Source organism: Manis javanica, chromosome X, assembly GCF_040802235.1.
Source record: "Manis javanica isolate MJ-LG chromosome X, MJ_LKY, whole genome shotgun sequence".
NCBI lineage: Eukaryota > Metazoa > Chordata > Mammalia > Pholidota > Manidae > Manis > Manis javanica.
In genome coordinates this window covers 137223779-137248132 of record NC_133174.1, presented here as the reverse complement: position 1 = coordinate 137248132, position 24354 = coordinate 137223779, and the positions used below count along the sequence as shown (strand labels likewise).

At 41.3% G+C, this 24354-nt stretch overlaps 1 long non-coding RNA gene across 6 annotated transcripts in view; it reads right to left on the bottom strand.

The window, feature by feature from the left end:
- Positions 1 to 5570: 5570 nt before the first annotated feature.
- The window catches only part of LOC108385828 (uncharacterized), a 72010-nt gene continuing 53226 nt past the window's right edge, over positions 5571 to 24354 (bottom strand). For 4 of the 6 annotated variants that reach the window (XR_005060602.2, XR_012127593.1, XR_012127596.1 and 1 more), the window contains exons 6-7: positions 10357 to 10625; positions 5571 to 8277 (exon numbers count right to left, since the gene is read on the bottom strand). This is a non-coding gene — a long non-coding RNA (uncharacterized lncRNA). Of the gene's footprint in view, positions 8278 to 10356; positions 10626 to 12801; positions 12908 to 24354 lie in introns of all 6 variants that reach the window. The other 2 variants (XR_012127595.1, XR_012127594.1) reach the window with 2 other exon arrangements.

Sequence of the window (24354 nt, the reverse complement as noted above, 5' to 3'; positions counted from 1 at the left end):
AAAATTGTAAAAGAATGTATAATTGATATTTTAAGACAGGAGGTAAAATGGAATCACATAAAATCTCTCTTAAAACTGGAGAAGGGTTGGGGGGCACAGGGACGGCTGTGCAACACAGAGAAGACAAGTAGTGACTCTACAGCATCTTACTACGCTGATGGACGGTGACTGTGAAGGGGTATGTGGGGGGGACTTGGTGAAGGGGACAGCCTAGTAAACATAATGTTCTTCATGTAATTGTAGATTAATGATAACAACAACAACAACAAAAAACTGGAGAAGGCAGGAAAAAGAGTGGGGGAGTAATTTTCCTTGCTCTGAAGTCTACTTTATCTGATATTAACATAACTACTCCCACTTTCTTTTTGAACAATATTTGCATAACACGTCTTTCTCTACTTCTATTTTCGACTTACTTATATATTAAGTAGAAAACATAAATAGGAAATAGTAAAACCACTATATTTCCCTTTCCATACCTGTTAGGACTGAATTACTAAGTCCAGCCCACACTGAATGGAGGGGAATTAATCTCCACCTCCTGGAGGAAGGAGTATCAAAGAATTTGTGGACACGTGTTAAAACCACCACAGTAATTAACGAATATGTTGGGGATGATATTTTGAAGCTATGCAAATATCTTGCTCTCAAAAACTATTACTAGGCCTAGTTTTTTAATTTGAGAATGGTATGTAGAAAACAAAATGCAGTGCTAGGTGAGCTCAATTCTACTTGAATATGGGTGCTTTTAGGCCCTATCAGTGGACAGAGCTGGAAAACACACGTGTGTAAAATAATCCATGTATACACATATATCAATATTTATTTCTGCATTTATCTTTATATGTATATATCTTTACATAGATAGGTACAGACGTGTTTATTCCATGTGGATCTCCCCGACTCTAACCTAGTATCACAGGGTTTCAGCTTTCCCTCCTTGCTTATTTGTAATTTTTTTCTATGACAGACTCTCTGTGGTGCCTTTAAAAATACAGATGCCTGGAGCCCTAGCCAATATCAATTAAGTTGGATGCATCCATATGTTTTAAATATACATCCAGGCAAGACTGGATACATGATTTGTGAGGCCCAAGACAAAATGAAAATGTAGGGCCCCTTGTTCAAAAAGCAGGGGAAAATGTACTAAAATACCAGGATTTTTTCTTTCTTCTGTGGTCTATCATTCATGGTGTTGCCATGGTATTTTCTATTTGCTATTCAATGTCATTCTAAGTTAAGGAAAAGTAAAATTTTAAATCATGAACATGCATTTTACTGTTTGTCTTTACATTGTGCAATGCCAGTTTCAAATAAAAATATCAGAGCATTTAACATATATGCAGAATCATACCAAACCTGTATAATTTGTATTTCATGTCTCATCCTTGCAAGGTGCCTTGAACTGACTAAAAGAGATGAACATTAGCCATATTCAGGAAAGTTGGAAGAAGGAAGATAGTGTCACCCAGATATGGAGTAGACACAAAGGATATTCTGTAGGGCACAGGGATACTCATGGGGCAGGTGTAGACCCTTACAGACACCTGGAACCCCACCCAATGACTTATGTCATCTGCGTGGGCCTCACAACTGTTGGGTCTCCCCTTCCACCAGCTGCTGGACTGACATGCTGTGCATTGTCAAAGGGAAGGGAAATTGATCCAGCTATCTCCCTTCTCATGAGCCTGCCACCCTGACAACATGTAGGTACCTCCCAAGGGTATTACCACCTCTCCAAAATGATGCACCAGTACCTGAATCAGGCATAGGGAAGAGGCTCACTTGCCCACTGAATACGACTGGTGCTGTGAACCAGGTTCAAGGATGGTCATTGCCATGCCCCACCATGAGGGGCTGCAGGATGCATGTACCTGACTTTGACCCTCCCCACATCTAGACTCCCGCTGGGGAATGGATGGCCGTAGATGGTGGGAGGTGAAGGGGGCCCAGGGCACTAGGAATTAATGGAATGGCAGTCAACAATCCATCTTGAAGGTAATAGGGAGGCAGTGGGAGGTACAACCATATGTTAATCAAGGTTCCAAGCCTTTCCTAGTACATGTTCTTTTGTCCCACGGGACTTCAGTTACAAAACACAGTTTCAAAGATAAAATTATTATTAGAATTTCAAATGGCAACTATAGAGCATTAACTCCAGCATGGGACCCCTTCTGAGCATGGGACCCCTTCTGAGCATGGGACCCTGTGTAATTGCACTGGTCACATGGCTATGAAGCTGTCCCTACCCACTGATGATCTTAATGTTCACCCAGGGTTGAAAACTACTGACTTAGATACTGCAAGATTTGGTGGACAAGGCAGTCTTTCTCAAACCAGCTCCCAGGCTACCAGAGCCCCCACAGGAAAACATGGACGGATATGGGGACCCAAGAGTAGCTCAGAGGAGACCAGACTGGGTGTCATTGCCTGTGGCTGTCATTGTAGAAGTCAAAGTAAGGAAGCAGGGAGGTCTAGTCCTTAGTTTTGAAGAGTCTCCAATTCCTCTCCCTTTCAGAGTCCACAGCCCTATCTCAGTGCCCTTTGGTTGTAAACTGGCCTGCCTTACCCAATGTGAGGGGTTTTAAGATACAGGCTACACACACCTAAGCAAACTGCATGTGCCCGCTAAGCCATAGAGGCCACCTCACTCATCTCCTTCTATTTTTACCTATTTTACCCACTAGCTAGCCAGGCTCTTAACAAGGACTCCTGAGGCTGCTCCAGGCAGCCATCCAGGTCTGGAGCCAGTGCTTATGCACTGAATTCGAGAGTCCTAGTGCACAAAACCTCTCACCTCTGGCCCCTCCATGACACAAACTCCTTAGAGGCTTCTTTCCTTTTTACTCAACATTGATTCTTTTTAGAACCTTTCAGTCTGTCAAGTTCTGCACTTGGCACCTAGCACGCACTCACTCAGTATTTGTAGCCTGACTCATCTGCTTGCTTTTGGCCGGCTCAGGATTCAGTTCCTGCATTCTCTCCCCTAACTTCCATTGCTCTTCTTGGCTCCTCCCTCAGATAGAACTCCTTCCACCTCCCAGTATTCTCTTTCTCACTCTTCTCCAGTCCCCTGATGCCACTTTATGAGACCAAAGCAACTGCATTTACATTGCAGGGCAAAAAGAAATAAAATAAGAACATACACGAATGCCCTTGTACTGTTCACCATGTAAGAACTTATTCACTATGTAAGAATTCGTTCACTATGTAAGAATTTGTTCATTATGCTTCAGAAGATTAGAAACTGATGAGAACTAGGCTTGAGATGGATTAATGATTGTGCATTGAGCATTGACCCCCCTATACAGAATTTTATTGTTGTTAACAACCATTTGATCAATAAATATGAGAGATGCCCTCTCAAAAAAAAAATAAGAACATACACATATTGGGGGATTTATTACAGGTCCCCTTCTGACACTTTGACCCCAAAGTCCCCTGGGGAAGATGCACAAGTGTAGTGTCAAGAACTGGAGTTCTGAAACTTGAATCCTAAACCTGTCTCTTACCAGGATGCCATGTGACTGTGTATAAGTTACTTAACATCTTTGGTCTCTAGATTCTCCCTCTATCCTACTTTCCTCCCCAGGAAACTGCCTGGTATGGATTGTATCAATAGGTGTCGCCGGCCACTGGCTTCTTAGTTGGGTTTGGCCAGAAAGGAACTCTGGCCGGTGATCAAAGATTGTAGCTTCCTCTCAGCTTCCTCCCTGTGGAGTCACCCTGTGGGGGGTCAGCCATGTGCCTTGGCCAAAGCCCTGCTCTTCTCTAGGCTGCTCACTCTAGAGGTCTCTCCTTCTAGAAACACGTCCTAGACTCTCCTTTCCTTCACCCCTTTGGGCCTGGTGGAGCTATTTATTTAAATAGCCCTAGGGTATTTCACTAGCCCTGTGGTTTCCTTACATCCCTCCTACATGTTGTAAATAGTCACTTTACTAAACCCTCCTCAAACTATCCTAATTTGACTGTGCCATATGTTTTCTGTTAGGGCCCTGACCAATACTGAGCCTTACTTTCCCCTGACTTTAAAATGGAGACAGCAATACCTCCATATTATGGCATGTTCAACAGCAGCACCTGACACAAAACAAATGCTGAAGTAGCTCCCTTCTTAATTCCTCTTCTTCTTCAAAAGCTATTTTTGCTTTTGGGTTTGAGTCCTGGCATTGACACTTATGAGCTAAGTAAATTTCAAAAAGTTTGTTTCATCACTCTGAACCACAGTTTCCACATTTGTAAGGTGGAATTCATTTAACAAACTCATCCTCCCAGTATTAACTAAGCATCTACTATGTACTAGAAACTGTTTTGAGCAGCAAATTACGACTACCTGGTTTGCTGACTTCATAGAGTTATGGTAAAGATCAAAAAAGCAATGAGTCCTTAAATACCACAAGTTAACCAAAACTCACCCAAGATAAACTGAACAGTCCTACAATTATTAAACAAATTGAATTTATAGCTGAAGACTTCTGAAAAAGAAATCTTCAGGCCCAGTTGATTTCACTAGCAAATTCTATATAACATTTAATGCAAAAGTAACACCAGTTCTACACAATCTCTTCCAAAAAGATGAAAAGGAGGAAATGTTTCCCAACTTATTTAATGAGGCAAACATAACACTGATGCCAAAAATCAGACAAAAACAGTTCCAAAAAGCAAACTACAGAACAATATCCCTCAATATATACATAGAAATCTTCAACAAATATTATCATATCAAATCCAGCAACATGTAAAGAAGTAATATACTATAGTCAAGTGGGGTTTATCACAAGATCACAAGATTGATTTAATCATAGAAAAATCAATCAGTGTAATCTACCACATTAATGGTCTAATGAGGAAAAACTACATGATTATATTAATTGATATAGAAAAAGCACTTGAGAAAAGTCAACATAAATTAATGATGAAAATTCTTAGCAAAGGAATGGAAGTAAACTTCCTTCGGATAAAGAGCATTTCTAAAAAACCTGATAACATCGTACTTAACTAAAGAAGACTCAATGCTTCTGCCCTAAGACCAGGAACAATGTAAAACATCCTCTCTCATCACCAATTCAACATCATACTGGAAGCCTTAGTCGGTGGAACAAAGCAAGAAAAAATAAATAAAATGTATAAGTATTGGAACGAAAGAAAGAAAATTCTGTTTGTAAGCAACATAACTGTCTACACAGAAAATCCCAAGGAATCTACAAAAAAATCCTAGAAATAACATGTGAGTTTACTATGGTGGTAGGATATAAAGTCAAAATACAAAAATAAAGCATATTTCTATATGCTCCTCATGTACCATTGGAAACCAAAATTAAAAAAAGATATATGTATATATACCATTTACAGTAGCTCAAACAAAAGGAAATACTCAGATGTAAATCTAATAAAATATGTACAAATTTTATATGTTGAAAACCATGAGGCATTGATGAAAGAAATGTTAAAGACACCTAACTGTAGAGAGATATACTGTGTTCATGGATTGAGTGAAACATCATAGTAAAAATGTCAATTCTTCCCAAACTGATATACAAATTTAATGCATTTCCAATCAATAGCTCAACAGAACTTTTTTGTGTGTGATTTCATATATGTAGATTGTAACATTTATTTTTTTTAATTTAATAAAAGCAAAGGAACTAAAAGGGCTAAAACAATTTGAAACAGAAGAATAAATTTGGAGGAATAACACTATCTAATTTTAAAACTTACTGTAAATCAAGACAGTGTGGTATTGTCAAAGGGAAGGAACCATAGATCAATGAATTAGGACAAAGTCCAGAAATAGACTCACATAAACATGGCCAATTGATTTTTGACAAAGGTGCAAAAACAGTTCAGTAGGGTAAAGACAGTATTTTCAACAAATGGGGCTGAAACAATTTTATACCCATATGCAAAAATAAAACCTTGACCTAATCTTCATACCTTGTACAAAAAATTTAACTCAAGGTGGATACTTGATCCAAATGTAAACATGAAATCATAAAAAAATAGAAAAAAACAGGAGAAAATCTTCTTAATTTTGAGTTAGGTAAAGAGTTCTTAGATGTAACACCAAAAGCATGATCTATAAAAAGAGACCTTGATAAATAGGACTTCATCAATATTTAAAAAGGTTTTGCTCTGTGAAAGACACCATTAAGAAAATGAAAAGACAAGCTACCGACCGGGAGAAAATATTTTCAAACCATTTATCTGACAAAGGACTTGTATCTAGTATATAAGGAACTCTCAAAAGTCAACCCTTTATCCCCCTAACCATAAGATCATTCTGATTCAACCTTGCCTCACTGAGCATGTGCTCTGAGCCACACCTAGTACTGGATACTTTCACACCCACCGTCCTATTGAATCCTTATGCCAACCCTTAGTGGTAGGTAGTGATTATTATCCCCATTAATGATGAGAAAACTGAAGCACCAATGGTAAACATAGAACAAAAAATAAGTTCAATGGGAAACTGGACGGTAAGGCGTTTCAATCTTAATCCCAGATTGCACCATTTTGATTTCCCATTCTGAGGCCACGTTATGATGCATGGTGTAGTAAGTGTTTTTAGAAAGAAGAAATGTTTTCACTGGAATAAGTAGCATTCTAGGTAGGGGAAGCCTGGTCATCTCTATTGAGCCTAAATTAGGAGCACTTGCCCAAGTTGGTGGCTTCCATGCTTGCAAGATACAGTGGGCAAGACATCAGGTGACTGATTAGAGGAAAGACTTCCTGGCTGACCAGGGGTCTCCATCTTTCAACATATGGATGGGGGAGCTCATGGAGTCTTTATCTGCAGGAAAAGGGATATTCTCAAGAATTTCTTTCAGATTAAGAGTTAAGAGAAAATGGGGAGAGTAAAATAGAGAAGTAGAGGAAATAAAAGATATAGAAAGTACTCTTTCTTCTGCTTTAGCAACGTCAGTTTAACATCATATCTTCTGTCTTGCCTCCTTTCTAATTTCACTCTTTAGATTACGGATAAAGTATTTAGCTTCACTGCTTTCATGAAGACATGATTATTATGAATCACAGGGTCAAAAAGCCCAAGTGCCTTCTGGGAAATCCAACTTGACCAGGTTTTATCCTCCTCAGCCTCATAATATGAACAGTGATATGGTGATGGATTAATTTGTCTATCCAGGATCATCAACCCCGTTACACCTTTTAAACACCTATCAAAACCAGTGTTGATGAATGAAAATACTACCTTCAATTTTAAATAAACCTTATGGCATAAATAATCCAACATCAGACATCATGCTAGTAACCCGAGGCCAAGCCAACATGGGCTACACAAGTATACAGGAGGCCCCTGTGTTAGGAAGAGTTTGGACACATCTCATTCAGTGTAAAGTTCTTCCATTTGACAGGAGTAGCTTTAATACAGTCCATTCAAAATAGGCTTCTTGTAATTCACTGGAGGCTTCCAGAAAGGTAGAAGACTTTGAACAGGCACACTTTATTCTAAAATCCCCTTGTGGGACACCTGTACACATACACAGTTGACAATCAATAGCAATAATAAAGGTTTTATCTCATTTCCATAGTACATTTTCCTTAATATGTCTCCAATCAGCAGTGCTCTACCTCTGAAATTCCAAGCTCAACTTGTATCTAGGCAGTGTCAAATGAAAAGGCGATGCGATAAAAAAATTACTAGTGTGTTGCAAGGTGATTCAATTTACATAATGACTCTAGATTTGATTAAATACCAGATCCCCCCTCCAAAAAAATCACCTGTGGAGGCATTAAATCTTACAGCCACACACACTTCACTGCATTTACGCTTTATCCACAGAAGCTCCAGTTTGTTTACCTTTGCAGAGATTACTGCCATTCCTCCACAGGAACACAGCATGCAGGTAGTACCTGGAAGTTTATTCAGGAGAGTGGCAGGGGCTCATGCAGCATAAATACCAGAAAAATGTGTGAGAGGGAGTCATTGTGCTCATCCAGAGAAAAGACCATACCACAGGCTCTGAGGCAGACTGTCCTACTCTATTGAAAATGGAAAGACTTCTTAATAGGCCATCCAAATACTTTCTCCCCAAACCAAGGCTTCCTTTCCACTAACAAACTAAGGCGCTCACCATGGGCTTACCCTTCCAGGGGCACACTGGCAAGGAATGAGGCCACAGAGTACCAGATTTGGAATCCGTTCCTGTCAAGTTGGTAGATCATTTACGCATGTTCTCTCACCGTAAGTATTATCCCAGCCCGGGTTGCAGATGGGGTATTCTCTTGTTGCTCAGTTGCTGCATGGCCCTCAGTGTCAGTCTTTGAAATAAAAACATTAACACAAACAAGTCAAAACCTATGCATTATCGTCATGATGGGCCCCAAAGCAAATGGTGCCATCATACAGCTTCCAGAATACAAACTGAAAGAGATTACACAACAGAAGTGCTCTTAAACTTCATATGCCTGTAGACCAAGCCACTGGGAAGGGGCTGCTACCAGCTTGGAAAGGAAAAGATGTCTTACCACTTTCCAGTGGAACATTAAGTGAAGAGAAGGGACTGTAGCATCAGCATGTTGCTCAGTTGCTGAGTCCAAACTGTTTCAGTCAGAGAAAATTGGTCACTTCTCTAGCATGACTGATGTAAACTAGTCGTTCCATGCATTCTTAGCTTCAGTAGCAGGCAGAGTCTTGGCTGGGCAACTCTAGAAATCTAAACTTGACCAAAGCTCTGGGTGTTATTCAATGTTCTATGCATCCACTCCTTTCAAGGCATCTGTTTGCTATCAGATGTGTGTCAATCCCTTGCCAGTCATTCACAAAGACGAAGAGGTAGCTATGGTCTACCACGGCCTCCCTCCAGTGCACCAGTGCTGCATCACTGAAGGTCAGGTTCAGGTCTCAGGTCAGTGCATTATCATTAACTTGTAAATAGTCAACCACAATTCTGGCAGGCAGGTTGCCTCAGCAACCTGAAACAGTACTTTAGCATATGTCTGACCGATAGTACTTACAAAATAACCTTTTAAAAAGTGCCATTATTGGGCTATTTTTCAAATGTGCAACAATTTGAATATAAAGAGATTAAATTTCCATTTGCCAGCACAAAGTAAGGACTATAAACTAGTGGATTAACATTTTTGAGGCATCTGTTATGCTCCTTAAAAATATGTGTGAGTGCAATAAATAAATAGTTTTAAAGGACACAGGATGTCTTTTGGTATTTCAGAAAAATCTTACTATTTGTTAATTTTTTTAATAATCATTTGGAAGGCTAAAACTGAAATTTGTTTCCCTGCAAAATGTTTTTCTTTATCACACTGGTTTATTATGTCAGAGTTGCTGTGAGTCATGAAACTGCCTTGTTCCATTTTTCTTTTTAAAAAAAATCCCCAGGGAACTCAGGGAATTAAACTCATAAATTTAATTTCAATATCTGGTAAGCTGTGAGGACAATTATTAAGGCAGTCATTTATGAGTACCTAGGGGAAATATGGATTCTTCAAACACAAATCATGCCAAACAAAGCTAATTCCTGTTTGCAATAGGATGACAAGGGTAATGGTGAAAGAGGGATGGAGCAAAGTTAACATATCTTCGAGAGAGAAGCATCTGATATAATTTATTCTGACATGCTTACAGAAATACCAGGGGAAGACAAATAAATAGGGCTAGTAGAAGAGAAACCTGATGTAGTACCCAGAACTGGTTTGGTATAAGCTCTAAGTGAATGGAACCGCTGACAGAGTCGGACAAATTTCAAATGCAATGCCACTCAGCTCAGAGTAGCCACTCTCGGGTTATAGCAAAATGGATTGTAATCTTAGTCAATATAATTAAAGTACATGTAGTTATATACACTATTCGGGAGAGAAACACATTAAATGCATTACTGATATATTGGAGCTGTTTAAAGTAATCCCATGTACTGTGTTTTTTAAAGGCAAGTATTTCTCATATAAAGAATCTGCATCAAATGAATACGAATGTAACTGGAAGGTATCTATCCATATAAAGGGACCACTAAGACCCAGAGGCTGTCATGACAGGGAAGAGACTTCCTCTACACTCGCAGAGGTGGGTGGGAATCCAACACTTTTTTGAGCTACAGAGCAAGTCCGACTATCTCAGCCTAGTACTGAGGCTCTTGGTAAGCTGGGTCAGACTCACTGCTCCGCCCTACCGGACCAATCACCATTCCCTGGGCTTTCACACCTGTAGGGCATGTGGTTCCTCAACCTCAACTGTCTTTCACTACAGTGTCTTCCTGTAGTTGTCTCACCAATCTTTTAAGACCAAGCTCAAAAGCTTCTTTCAAAAATAAGCTTTCCAGATTCCCTAGTTTATTTTTCACTCCTCTAATATCCATAGCACCTTGTCTAAACTTCTGTATATACCTTTATTATTGTCTTCCTTGTTGAGAATTAACAGTGTACATGTTGATTCCCCTGTTAGACTGTGAAGTCCTGGAGGGTGAGAGCCATGTCTTATTCATTCTTTATCTTGTTCACAGCAGGCATTCAACAAAAATTTGTTGAACTGAATTGGATTGGAACTGCAATAAACACACCACCGAGACATTTATTATTGAGAGCTCCACAATTCCAGGACAACTTCTATTGGTTGGGCCTTTCCCTGTCCAGATTTTCAGGTTTATTTTCCAGTGCTGGAAATAAAATAAAACAGAAAAAATAAAACTAAAAACCTAAAAATAAGTAAATAAATAAACACTCTTCCAAACATTCTGTTTATTTATTTAAAAATTTGTTATTATAGTTGCCTTAATATTACATTCATTTTAGGTGTATAACCTACTGATTCAACAGTTATAACATCACGAAATGCCCAAAACAGTGACCGGGCCATGACCACACCCAAATTTTGATTCCCCAAAGCCTGAAGGCAAGACAGTTGGGAAGTCAGGACTGGAGACCACCAATAAAAGGAGACTACCATAGAAACCATCTCCTAGTTACCATGTACCTTCTCCTAGATGCCTCATTCAGATAAATCTGAATTCAAAGAGGTAACACCCAGGGCAGCACTGACAGGGAAACAGGAGAACTCTGATCTGGGGAAATAAAATAAAAGACCATTTCACTCTTGCGTGTTGGTGTTTTGGGTCAAAGTAGGGATTGTCAGCCTACATCTCTAACTGAGGTGAAGCATGAAGAGATTAAGCAAAAATGCCCAATAATCACTGATGCTGCTGAAGTCCTGTAACAGTATTGCACAGGAAGGGCTGTGGGGCTGCATAACATGGGAATCCCTTTTCAGCTTGAATTATAAGCAGGAAGTGCTATTGGTAATAAAACCTGCCATCTGCAGAATGCTGCTTTCCCAAATTTGATGGTTTATTCCAAAAGGCCTTTCCACAAAGAACAGTAGAAATAAAATACAGAAAAACCTACTAGGTCATCCACTCTCTCCTAGAAGGCCTAATGCAGACTATATTCTGCCACATAATTGCTAACACTCTCAATGATGCATAAAGGGGGATTTACACCAATAAATCCTAAATGGAAAACAGGTATAAAGCAGCAATACTGAATGCAAGGGAAAGAGAATCATCTTTACTGACTCATTTTGATGCATTCCAAAGTGACTATGAATTAAACAGCATGTTTTTTCTCATTGAAGTATCATTGATATACAATCTTATATTGGTTTCAAATGTACAATGGAGTGGTTCAACAGTTAGCCATACTATTAAATGCTCACCCTCTCTAGCGCAGTTACTATCTATCAATGTAGAAAGACGTTACAGAATCATTGACTGTATTCTCACTGTACTACCTTCCTCATGACCGACTTACATTGTGATGCCCCGTTATCCCCCCATCCTTCCCCCACCTGCCCTAACTCCTCCTCCTTGGTAACCACTAGTCACTTCTCAGTGTCTATGAGTTACTGCTGTTTTGTTCCTTCTGTTTTGCCTTGTTTTTATATAAGTAAAATCATACGGTATTTGTCTTTCTCCACCTGGCTTATTTCACTGAGCATAATACCCTCTGGATTCCCCATGTGGCTTATTTCACTGAGCATAATCCCCTCTAGCTCCATCCATGTTGTTGCAAATGGCAGGATTTCTTTTCTTTTTATGGATGAATAATATTCCATTATATATATGTACTACATCTTCTTTATCCATTCATCTCATTGATGGACAGTTAGGTTGCTTCCATATCTTAGCTACTGCAAATAGTGTGGCAATAAACATAGGGGTGCATATGCCTTTATGAATCAGGGTTTTTTGGGGGGACGTGTAAATTCATAGAAGCAGAATTATACTAGATTGAATGGCATTTCTATTTTTACTCTTTTGAAGAACCTCTGTACCGCTTTCCACAGTGGTTGCACCAACTGACATTCTCACCAACAGTGTAGGAAGGTTCCCATTTCTCCACATCCTCGCCAACATTTGTTATTTCTTGTCTTTGCATAGTAGCCATTCTAACTGCTGTGAGATGATATCTCATTATGGTTTTGATTTGCATTTCCCTGATGATTAGTGATGTGGAGCATCTTTTCATGTGCTTGTTGGCCATTTGTATTTCTTTGGTGAAATGTCTGTTCAGGTCCTCCACCCAATTTTTAATCAGGTTATTTGCTTTTTGGGTGTTGAGGTGTGTGAGTTCTTTATATATTTTGGATGTTAACCCCTTGTCGGATATGTCATTTACAAATATATTCTCCCATACTGTAGGATGCCTTTTTGTTCTACTGATGGTGTCCTTTGCCTTCCAGAAGCTTTTTAGTTTGATGTAGTCCCACTTGTTCATTTTTGCTTTTGTTTCCCTTGCCCAAGAAGATGTGTCCAGGAAAAAATTGCTCATACTTACGTTCAAGAGATTTTTGCCTATGTTTTCTTCTAACAGTTTTATCATTTCATATCTTACATTCAGGTCTTTGATCCACAAATATGGGGAGAAACAGAGAGAGCTGGTCCTGCAACAATCAAAGTGTACCTTTATTTTAACAAGGCAAACACCCTTTGCCAAGGTAGTAAGGTGACCTGACTGGGGACAGCAGGCTTTCTTGCTGTTAAAGGAAATCCATAGGGAAGTTGCTCTTCAATAAAACCCATTTATACTGATGATCTCAATTTTGTGATTTAGCCATGAGGGCCCTTATAAATATGTTTTCTATTTATTTCATTTTACTTTTCAGACTCTTCTATTTTCCTTCCTTTTTATCCAGCTGTGAAAAATAGGATGCTTCCTAACTTTGGTACAATCATTCACTAAATGGCCCATAAGAAAAGCACAATGGGAATTCAGACTCCTGTTTGCCAAACAACCTTTGTCTTCCCTGCTCCTTTCTCGTCTTCTTTAGTTATTGTGTGGAAATCTGAATGCTAGGCCAGGCTGTGCCACTACCTTGCTGGGTGGCCTGGGAAAGCGGCTCCTTCTCTCTCAGGCTCACTCTTCCCACCTGTACGATGAGGAGCCAGACCACATGAGCACTAACTTCCAATAGCATCGACTCCATCACGTCTGAGTGAGAGGACCTATATCACCCTGACAGAGCTGGAGACCCTCTCTTGGTGGGCCACCAGCCCCTCGTGGAGGATGCCCAGCCTCCACAGAGAGGGCCTTCCACTCAGGCCTGGGATTGATCTCTCGGGAATCTGAGCTAATCGAGGTTGGGCTGACCAACCTCTTTGGAACTACAGATACTCACTTAGTAGATACAGCAGAGAGGCAGTTAATACTTTGTGACTGAATGACAACTTGGGTAAAAGAACTCAAAATGCCAGCTCACTCAAGGTTCTCTGTGATCCCGCAACTGTCTCTCCTCTAAGCTACACTGCCATCTTCGTGGTGTCTGTTTCAGTCAGGGTTCTCCAGATAAACAGAACTAATGGGATAGATATATAGATATAGATGTGTATATACACATACACATATGTAAATATATATATACACATACATATGAATATATATATATACGTATACATGTATATATACATATGCATGCATGTGTGTGTGTGTGTATAGACAGAGAGAGAGAAAGAGGGAAGAAAGAGAGATTTTAAATAACTGACACATGCAAATGAAGGAGCTGACAGGTCCGAAATCTGTAGTATGGGCCAACAGGCAGAAATTCACGTAAGAATTGATATTGCAGTCTTGAGTGCAAAATCTGCAGGGCAGGCCAGGCAGGCTGGGAACTCAGTTAAGGCCAGATTTCTTCTTCACTGGGAAGCCCCAGGTTTTGATCTTAAGGCCTTCAACTGATTGAGGCCTGTCCACATTGTGGAGGGCAATTGCCTTACTCAAAGTCAACTGATTTAAATGTTAACCGCATTTAATCTAAAGAAAAAATGCTTCCCAGCCATATCTAGACTAGTGTTTGACCAAACAACTGGGCACCACAGCCTAGCCAAGTTGACACATAAAATTAACCATCACAGTGCCTAGTCACTGTTCTCCTTTGAATTGGGTGCACCATGGGCTAGCTAATACTGGCCTTGTACCGTTGCCTTGGTCCCTAAATCCTGCCAGATCTTATGAGAATGGTTGCTCACATTTGGTTTGCTATCTCCTATGTTATTAGCCACTTAAAAAATAGCTTCGGTCTAAGCTGCTAGATAAGCAACAGCAGGCACCAAGCAAAAAGAAGTCAGTAGCCCCTGCACGCCAGCTCAGAAATTCCTGTCCACTCAGGAAATCCTTGCCTTCAAACATCCCCATGCATTGGCTCTGCTGGCTCCCCAAAGCACCTGGCTTTGTGTACTGTCTCCCTACTCTCCTCTGGCTCCACGTCAGGATGTTTGCCTTACTTCTGATCTGCTGTTCCCTCAAGATATGGTCCCAGTCTTTGCTATCCACCAACACTGGCTAAGAGGTTCCAGGTCTGTGGCCTCCACCCATCTGGGAAGGAAGACCAGATAATCTGTATGATGCATTACAGTCCTTAAAACACTTTTATATCCACTATCCACCAACTGGTATTCTTGACACCACCCTGAGAGCTCATAAATGAGCAAAGGTATTATCTCCACAATGCCTCCTTTAGCAGATAAGGAAACTGAGGTTTAGAAAGAATAAGTCCTGGGCACAAGCACACACAGCTAGCCAGTACACGTGCCCCTGCTATGGGAGCTGGAACTCCGGGCTATTTCAACAAGCCGGAAGTACTTCTGCAAGCAGCCGAATACCATTCGGCTGACTACTAACCACAACAACAATGTCACCTTAGATTCACATGCAACTTTGCTTCCAAAAAGACCACAAAGGCATTTTTCACCTTTCACCTAGTTATGTCATGCTGGTTCAAAAATTTCCAACAGCATCCCTTTTCCTCTTTCAGCAGAGACATAGAAATTCTCACTTATTGCCTATCTCAGAATTTTAACTTGAGTTTAGCCTGCAAAGTCATTGACCGCAAGGTTTTATAAGGCTGTTAATTGGCACATAGTGGGTGAGTCTGGACACGGAAGCTTCCATCCTGAGGGAGGTGTCCAGGTAAGGCAATCTGGCCCAAGGAATACCAATACAGACTTTGCAGGCTATAACTGGGAACTGGCTGGGACTGAGACAGACCTGCCTGGGGAGGTCCAGAATCCAGAGACCAGGCAGGCCCAGGAGGGCTTTGAAGGTAGGGTCTCCAAGGAGACGCAAGAAGTAGAGGTTAATAGTCAGTGTCAGGAAGGCCTAGGAGTAACGGGGAAATGTCCCCACAAAGCAGATGAAGCACATCTTAAGAGGGTCTAGTAGCAAGCAGACTGGTAAACAAGTGGGCAGAGGTCCAGGCAGAGCAAGCAGCAGCTTCAGTGAGGGCTACTGGTAAGCAACAAGGGGCTGTGCTGGGCAGTAGGCTCTGAGGCATTGCTGAGTCTTGGACACAAGCCATGGGAAGAGATCTCTGCAGACAGACTGATGGGCAAATCCAGACAGTTCAGGCAGTGGTCAAGCTCAGACCTGAAGAAGACTGAAAAGAGAAATAGAATTCCAGTCTTTAAAGGACAAGGACACCAAGTATGCAGCTAAGGCAGGAACCAGGCTCTCTGGTAAGAAAGTAAGTAACAGATGAGGAATGAGTACCCGGATGTAGAGGAGAAGACAAGAGGTTGGTCATGGAAAGGCATCAAGAATCTATGAGGACTGAGGCACAGAGTCGGAGAAGAGCTTACAGCTGCACTGCCTCAATGAGCCAGGACCCTTTAAATCTCTCTTGACTCAGAACAGAATGGGGCCGAGAGCCTTGCTGAATGGGACAATGGCCTACATGTGGAGGCTGCACAGGCCCAGCTGCACGTAAAGGACAGAGGGAGCATGAAGCCAACAATCAATCCCCTTATAGGGCTTGTGGGGTGGAGAGGGCACTTCCCTAGCCAGGTGAACCTGTCAAGAAACCCCAGTTGTACATGTCACCCTCTCTCTGAGTGTGGACCTCTCCTTTCCCTCCCACAGGCCGTCAGTAGGTACCCCTCAGAGCCAAAGCAGGGAGAAACAGAACCTTAAATATTCAAAAACCTGTAATAGGAGAGCTGGAAGAGTTCAGCCCCCAACACTAAACAAAGGGGGTACCTGAGACCTGGAGTTCCTTTAGAGACCTGCCCAAGATCACATAATGATTTAATAGTAGGGGCTGGGACTTAGATTTCCTGACTCCCAGCCTGAGGTTCTTTTCACGAAGCCCCAAAGATGAATATTCCAACACTTACACACATCTGAAGATAGCTTTATGACAGCCCGATTTCCATCCATGCATTGGACAATCAAGTTGATTTATCTCATTTGATTTCAAAACACACATTTATAGGTATAGATGAAGAGGGTAGGGAGACTTCACCAGTCATCATATATAATAAATTAACTTTCCTTCCAAAGCCTGACTTACTTTGTCATTTGACAATATGCTCCCCACCACAAAATGTGCTAAATTTAGTAAATTTCAGTAGCATGCTAATCTCAAAATTCCAATATTTCCCCATTGCTATAGTTATGGCATCTGGTGAAGTCAGAGTTCAACAGCTGTGGGCAATGCTAACACTGATCCCAGCCAACTCTGTGCTTGGTTTCTAATGTAAGACAAGAAAAATGGGAGCAAGACAGTCACTTTCTCTCCTGCCCCCACCAAGGAGCAAAGTCCCTTTGCCGGTCTGGGTTGGACAATATATTGACTCCCCCAGTAGCACCAATACACCCGGAGCTGTGGCTCCCAAGGTACTGACTTGATGATCCAAGCAGCTCCAGGTCTATAACTGGGAGCTAATGGGTTCAGGATGTGCAGATCTGCCAGAGCTGTAATCTACTCAACCAGGGAATTTTGATGCCTAGTATAGCTGGATGCTTGAGTGTCAATTGCTTTTACAGACATATCATTTAAGGATTATTGGGTAGGGCAAAATGAGGGCTTTCAAATAGAGTTATCACATTGGGCTACATGGAATTCCATTTCTGAATTTTCATTTTGAACTATTATTTGAGGGCTTTTACTTTTCAAGAGAACTTGTTCCAAGGCAGGTTTCTTAGGTCTACATACTGGGCCCATTAATGGGCTCTAACCTCTCTCTATAGAGCTCTCTATTTCCTTGACTCTGAACAGTGACTTTGTCTCCAAATGTTATTCTGAACATTTATGGGCCATCATAAATACACATGACACAGTATTACCAAAGTGTGACAATAAAATCAATATCATATAAATTATGGCATGGATTTGTAATGGCAGGCTACCTTATAGCATTGGAATATAGAGCTGGGCCCATTTTTTTAGGACATTTACCAGGTTTTCTATAATCCTTTCTCTCAAATGTTAATTTTCTCTTCACATTGGTATGTTTTATGGGTACACATTTTCCAGAAAATATAATCTATGTCTGAGTTCAAATGGACTGTTCAAAAAAATCATTCATATATAACTACTGAGATTTTTCCATGGGTGTCTGAACAAATTGGTAACGGATCCTTTCTTGTAAAGAGGTTCTTATAGGAGACCATATAGCACATCCGTGACAGAAGCACATTCTCAAAATGGTCCCTCCTATCTCTGACCATTTTGGAGTGTGACACACCCCTGACTGACCAGTGTGCACCAGTTTTTAGTGAAATGACTATAAAGCTTATGCACTGTGCTACATTCAGTCTGGGCTGGCAGACACAACTATGATAAGTGATGCTGCCTTTAAGCTTGAAAACTTTCATCTGGTCACACTGCTAGGTCCCCCCATGGCTCTGAAGGTCCTTCACAGAGATAGAATCAGGCTTGGAACATCTTCACACAAGACCTGTGGCTCATCTCAGTTACTCTAGTTTCCACCTGGAAGCTCTCAGCTTGAGAGGAACCTAGATTCATGAGAGATTCACCACTGTGGCCTTTGTGGATGGGGGGACTACATAAATATGAAATCTGGAGACTGGCACCTCTTTTTTTTTCCAAATACAAAATATCCAAGGAGTTCCTTCAAAGTGTTTGCCGTATCTCCAATACCCCAGAACTGTAGAAATAGCTCCCCATTTCCAACACTTGAAAACTCAGGTACACTGCTCAGATGTCAGGAGGAATTCTGCCATTTTGAATTTCAAGTTGTACTGATGCTGCAATAATATGGTTACATGGCATCAGTGTTTCATCACACAATAATATGCATTATTGGCCAATATTTCCATTCCTGTCTCTAGATGTCTTACCAACATTCCTATGTTATTAAAATATTCAGTATAGAAATTCCTTACAATAATGGGGACTTATCCTCACTAATGTTCACATCTATTCACAACACAAAATGACATGAACAGCTAAGTCTTTGGTGAATGTGGCAGGGATACTTTGGAGAGCAATTCAAGAATCTTAAAATCGTTCTCCTACAATTCCGTACCATTTGAGATACAATTCTGAATGAAATATAATTTGTTGACAGTGATTAGAGAGAAAGTGGTAAAAGAGTATTCGTTATTAGCTGGCTCTTGCTTGTGACCCAAGTTAAGGAAACACATAGTACAGGAGAAAAGCACTGAATTGGGAATCAGAAGACCCAGGTTAGTCTTTTCTCTGCCACTTCCTAGCTGTGGGACATTGGACATGTCCCTTGCCTCTTCAAATCTCAATCTTCCCATCTGTAAAATGACAGACTTGGACCAGTTGATCTCTAAAGACCTTTCCTATGCCAGAGTTTGTGGTTTCTTATTGTTTAATTTGCAAATCATGGTGAGAGTCATCTCCTGTTTTCTGATATGCATGCTAGTGGTATCCCCACCAGCCCTAACTGACAAGGCTTAATCTTCTGAAATTGGGTTACCAGACCAGCCTTTATTACCTTATTCTCACATACTGCCATAAGATTCCTTTCCAAGTTGCTTTTAGTGTGAGGTTCCTTTCATATTCTCCATTGAGCTTATCTGGTCCAATAAAAAGTCACAAGAGAAGAAAGTGACACATTTTACTACACAGGAAGCCTTTTGTGCCCTCAAAGATGAGAGACAGGTAGGAGACGATGTCATCTGGTAACTAGCTAAAGAAACTTCAAATGTTTATTCTAAAGAGAGAACACAGCAGTATATGAAAGCTGCCTGTAAGTATGTGAAGAGCTTTCACATTGGCAAAGGATTTTCCTTGGCCTGTGTGGTCCCAAGGAGTTTAATCTAGGGCCAAGCAGTAGAAGATACTAGTTGATGGATTTTGGTGCAGCCTAAAGAAAAACTTTCTAATAGAGCAAACTGAAGATGAAGTAAGCTTCCTTGAGATAGAATGAGCACTCTGTCACTGGAAGTATTCAAAGAAGAGCCTAGACTACCACTTGTAGAAATACAACCAAAGGTACTTAGCCTAGGCAAGCTCATCTTTGAGGTCTCTTCCAACTTTGAAATCTACTGCTCATTTCCACCCTCACTCTCTCTCCTTCATCCTCTCATTTCCTCCACTTGCCCTCCCCACCCACCCCAAATGGTCATCTGTCAGACAGATCATCTAAACATACCCTTTATATCTCCATTTCCCTGCCCTAGTTCAAGACCCCATCTTATCTCACTTGAAACTAACAAAACAGCTGGTAACTGGTATCCCAGTTTCCAGCGTATCTTCCTTCATCTAATTTCCACATTGCTGCTAGAATAACCTAAAATTAAACATTGGTAACATCATTTCCATTCTTAAAACTATCCAGTGTCCTCTTATTATTTTATAGGAAAAAAGATACAAATTTCTTAGTATGGAATGTAAGTTTTTCCAAGCCTGTCTTTAGCCTATCTTTCCATCCACATACTCCATGCCTTAGGCAAAATGGACTGTCCAGCAGTCAGAATATTCCAGAGCACTTCTGCAGTTCTGCACTCTTCTCATATTTTCTCCTTTGCTTAGACTGCCCTTCCCCTCTTGTCCATCTGAAAAACTCTCATTCAGCCTTCGGAGTCTAGCCCAATGTTCTGTGGGCTTTTATCATCTTCCCAGGTAGGATTCGCTGCTCCTTCACCTGTGTGATGCTACCGTTTTCCAAATACCTCAACACATCTTATTCTGTGGTGATGCATTTGGTGAACTATGCATGTGGCCACATGGAAAACATAGAATGCCAATGTGCCCTAAATGAATTCCTAATGTACTGGTCTTAATCCTCAATGAGGCATTGCTGCGTTTGTAAACCATTTAGCTTTTTTCTAATATTTCTCGATGCTTTGGTCTCAATTCAATTTTCAGATGCTTAGGATAGAAAAGTTGTATTATTATGACTTTTTCTCAGAATTTTAAAACATTCATTGCCACAGAGTCCTGAGGAGAAAGATGTTGTTGCAAAGATAATGCAAATGGCTGGCTCCTGGAATATAGTGAGTCAGGAGCAGATGAACAGGCATAATTTAATTTTGCAGGGTTAGACAATATAGAATGGAAACAGAAAATAGAAATGCTTTCATCTTTCCAAATGATGACTTCTACTTCTTCCTGTTCCAGACTAGGGTCTTAACTAGGTCAGGGCAGCAGGTTGAGAGCAGGTGAGAAGTAGAGAATGATGAAGCCACAAGAGCGTAGCGGAGAGGGCTAGTTCCAGAGCAGACTGGTGGGCAGAGACTGATGAGAAGCCCCAAGACCACGCAAGTATTCACGTTTACGTGTATGTGTGTAGACTCACTCTGGAGGGAACCACAACACGGTGATTGTGGCAACTGCCTCTGGAGAAGAGAACTAGGGCACACAGGTTCATCTCAGAGAGAGGGGCTGACATTTCAACTGAATACACTTTAGCATTTGCATTTTTCTCATGTGTGTCTTTAATGTGTGTGTGTGTGTGTGTGTCTATATATATATATATATATATATATATATATATATATATATAATATTATATGGGATGTACATAAGAACAAGACAAGTCAGCAACTGTGAACAGTAAAAATGGTGAAGGAACAGCACAAGATATTCAAGGGCCAAAAAACCAGCAAGGCTGTCCTGACCTAAGCAAACAACATAGGCCAGAGAACAAGGCAAGGCTCCTGCCCGGGCCCCTGACCTTGAGGGCAGTGCTGCCCAAACTGCAGGTACCTGTGTTTATTCCCCTCTTACCCTTGCTGCAAATCAATTCCAAGCAGACCTGATCTGGATGCTTACTGTGTATCTGAAAATATCTGGCTGGGTAGAAGGTGAGGCAGGGAGCAAAAGGGGTTTTCTGGCAGTGTGATGATGGTTAGTTTTATGTGTCAAATTAACTGGGCCATTAGATGACCAGATATCTGATTACACATTATTATTTCTGGGTATGTCTGTGAGGGTGTTTCTGGAAGAGATGAGCATTTGAACTGGTGGACTAAATAAAGCAGATGGCCCTCCCCAGTATGGGTGGGAAGCATCTAATTCATTGAGGACCTGAACAGAACAAAAAGACAGAGGAAGACTGAATTCTGTCCCTGTACTGATTGAGCTGGGACATCAGTCTTCTTCAGCCTTCAGCACTCCTGGTTTTCAGTCCTTCAGACTCATCCTGGAAGCCATACCATTGGCTTTCTACTTCTCAGGCCTTCAAACTACGCCACCAGCCTTACCAGGTCTCCAGCTTACAGATGGAAGATCATTGAACTTCTCCTGTTGGTTCTGTTTCTCTGGAGAACCCTGACTAATTTAGACAGTTTTGATAAATGGGTTCTGTAGAACACATTAAGCATATATTCTTGCAAAAGCTCTGATAGAATTTTCCAAAAATCTATTGGAACAATGGGAAATTAAGTGGTGATGGCCACTCATGCCCTATATGATGACTGAATCCCATCTGTGACAGATGTGATACATGCCATGTGACCAGAGCCCAGAAGCACTAGTAATGGTGTGACAATGCCAGCCCTAGAAGCAGATGGCCATCACCATCTAGGAAAACATCCTAAAGTAAATGTTGTACTAGTAATCAATGAAAGACATCAATAATATCTGCTTTGAATACAAAAGTCAATGCACCATGATGGAACATGACAGGGGACTACCATTTCCTCAGCAATTACATGGCAGGCACCACACTTAAAAGAACTCTAACAGGTTGTGATTATTACTCCCATTTTTACAGATGAGAACATTAGGCTCACAGAGATAAAACTAGCAAGTAGAAGAGTCCCATCAAAGCCAACTATGTCTAATTCCAAAGACTAGGCCTTTTTTGTTCTAAGAACCTGGGATCTAGAAATCACCTTCTGTGTAGGGAAAGCCAATGCTAGAGGGAAAGCCAACCAGAAAGGATCAATATAGCTGTCAGCTAGGTCCACAGAAAGTGGTAGAGGGCAAGGTGTGTGTCTGCCCAGGACAGATCTAGTCACATGGTCCCCAGTCAAGGACTGCTATAAATTACCCCAAAGGATAGGACATGGGCAGCAGGATGGTTCATCCATCTGAGGTTCATCCATCAAGGCAGCCATGATAGCTGAAGTCAAAGATCAACCCTTGATATGAGAGGTACCATCTTGCAGGCCCAGATAGCAGACTGACCCAGGGCAAGCATAATCTGGCTGACAGGAAAGGGGTTAGACTGGGCCCAGATGGTGGCTCTACCCTTATTGCTCCTTAAAGAAAGGGATTGTGGCCCAGCCTGATAAAATTTTAGGGGGGAGCTCTAACAATAAGAGCAATGGCATTCTGTTGCCATAACTTTAGCCACATGCTCAACTAATATACTACCACCATCCACTCATGAATTTAATAAACATTGAAGGGCTATTATATGCCAGGCACCAGAGGAACAATGGCACAGTCCCTATCACTACTTGTGTGACTCAGAGTTGGTCATTTTTTGAAACACTCACCATATTTGTCGTGATTCTTTCAGTATCTGCCTTCACCTGGGCAACCCATGTATGTAGGGAGTGGCTATGTCAGTCTGATTCACCCTGGTATCTGGAGCTCCCTTGGATGGGACCTGGTATACAGGTGACATCACCATTTTAGACATGTCTGTTGCAGTAACAATACATCTCAGGGGAGGAGGGAGCAGTTGGGAAGCCAAGTAAATCAAGGACTACAGTAAACTACGACAAATGTGGTAAATGATGGAGGTAAGCTTGGGGTGGGGGCATGAGGGAGTCCAGAGGAAGGCATCTAAACACAATTGCAATGACGGTGGTCAAGAAAAGGTTTCCAGGAATAAAAGGTTCTTCACAATGAATTCTAAAGAATAAGAAGAAGTTAGTAAAATAATGAGGCATAACTGTCCTGGGTGGGTGGAACAGCAATGCCAATATTCTGACTGCACAAGGCTAAAAAATTACTATTCGCTTAAAAAACCCTTAGTTTGTTCAAACAATTGAATTTTAACCAATCACAGTGAGGGAGGCAGCTGTGTGTGGACACAAGGCTGTGCACTGTGCCATGTGAGGGTATGTTTGCCAGCAGAGTTGCTTTCTGGGGTGATCTGGAATGCTGGGCTGGAGGTCGGGGGCATTGTAAAAGCCTCCAGGAGAGCACAAGGGGACAACCCCGGACTCTCTGCTGCTTAGCCGAGAAAGGGCATTCACTTTCTAGTCATTTCTTCCAGCCGGCTTGGTGATCTGATTATTTGCTGACCAGTCTGCTTCCTGCTCCAATGGCCTATAACCTCCACAAGGAGAGCAGCTCTGTCTGTGATGTTAAAGATGTCTGCCAAGTCGTTCCTATTTCTTTCACTGAGAGGTAGAATCTAATCACCCTCCCTTTGAATCTGGGTTAGCCCTTAGTGTCTTGCTTGACCAAGAGAATCCAGTAGAAGTGACATCCTGGGACATCAGAGGCTGGGTCACAAAAGGCCAGGCATCTTTCACCTGAGTCACTAGAACACTACCTCTTAGAGCCCTGAGCCTTCACATAAGAACTATCGTAATACTGAGACCAGCTTGCTGGTTGAGAGGCCCAGCTGAATACAACTGCGTGATCTCTGTCGATGACAAGAATCACCCAGTTGAGTCCTGCTTGAATTCCTGAATTATGGGATATTGTAAAATGGT